Source organism: Seriola lalandi, unplaced genomic scaffold (assembly GCF_002814215.2).
Source record: "Seriola lalandi dorsalis isolate HSWRI2012SDOR001 ecotype SW California unplaced genomic scaffold, Sedor1 jcf7180002054736, whole genome shotgun sequence".
Lineage (NCBI taxonomy): Eukaryota > Metazoa > Chordata > Actinopteri > Carangiformes > Carangidae > Seriola > Seriola lalandi.
In genome coordinates, this window is record NW_019525289.1 from 2,710,996 (window position 1) to 2,711,375 (window position 380).

The 380-nt window shown below is 41.1% G+C and overlaps 1 pseudogene across 1 annotated transcript in view; it reads left to right on the forward strand.

Annotated features, from left to right (window-relative positions):
• The window catches only part of LOC147818073 (uncharacterized), an 8,362-nt pseudogene that overhangs the window by 3,449 nt on the left and 4,533 nt on the right, over positions 1-380 (forward strand). The window lies entirely within an intron of this gene.

Below are 380 nucleotides of genomic sequence, written 5' to 3' on the forward strand. Positions count from 1 at the left end.
CTAGTAAGTCTAGAAGTATCTCAATAAGCAGAGGGAAGTTAAGTGATAGGAAGTTCGTAATAGATGAAGAGGAAATTCCAATAATTAGGGAAAAATCAGTAAAGAGTCTAGGTAGGTGGTACAACGCAGACTTGAATGACGGAGAACAGGTAGTGCAGTTTCGGAAGGATGCTGCTGAGGGACTGGATAGAATAGATAAATCAGGGCTGCCAGGAAAGTTGAAACTGTGGTGTCTGCAGTTTGGGTTATTTCCCAGGTTGATGTGGCCAATGTCTGTATATGAGATTCCAATATCCACTGCAGAAAAAATGGAAAAATTAGTTAGCTTTTACATTAGGAAGTGGCTAGGTGTTCCTAGATGTTTAAGCACAGTGGCACTG